The sequence below is a fragment of the Sinocyclocheilus rhinocerous genome, unplaced genomic scaffold (genome assembly GCF_001515625.1).
Source record: "Sinocyclocheilus rhinocerous isolate Xijiao unplaced genomic scaffold, SAMN03320098_v1.1 scaffold645, whole genome shotgun sequence".
NCBI classification, from domain to species: domain Eukaryota; kingdom Metazoa; phylum Chordata; class Actinopteri; order Cypriniformes; family Cyprinidae; genus Sinocyclocheilus; species Sinocyclocheilus rhinocerous.
The window spans coordinates 133,661-134,059 of NW_015630037.1; the positions used below are offsets into that span (position 1 = coordinate 133,661).

The 399-nt window shown below is 37.1% G+C and overlaps 1 protein-coding gene and 1 long non-coding RNA gene across 4 annotated transcripts in view; one reads left to right on the top strand and one right to left on the bottom strand.

Annotated features, from left to right (window-relative positions):
* Nucleotides 1-399, bottom strand: part of clk2b (CDC-like kinase 2b) — an 18,436-nt gene that overhangs the window by 6,654 nt on the left and 11,383 nt on the right. The window lies entirely within an intron of this gene.
* LOC107739842 (uncharacterized) overlaps nucleotides 1-399 on the top strand; it is an 8,850-nt gene that overhangs the window by 5,020 nt on the left and 3,431 nt on the right. The window lies entirely within an intron of this gene.

Here is a 399-nt window from a genome sequence, read left to right on the forward strand (position 1 = left end):
CACACTCACACACACACAGAGACACACACACACAGTGTACATGTTAAGAGCAGCTCACACCAACAACACTAACTATAAAGATAAGCTTCCACACCAACGGACGATTACGTTCTGTTTATTCTAAACACTGCAGTTTTGTTGCCTGCCGCTTTAAATGCTCAAGTTCTTTAAAGCAGGATGGATTCTGATTGGCTGTCAATGTTTTTATCATTCATGCTCTGAAACGTGATATCAGTGACATTCCTCTGTGTCCCTATCATTACAGCTGTAGTGTGAACTCTATTCGCATAGAATTAGAGCAATCATTAACACATTATACATTTATAGTAGTGCTGTCAAATGATTAATCGCGAATAATCGCATCCAAAATAAAAGTTTTTGTTTACATAATATATGTGT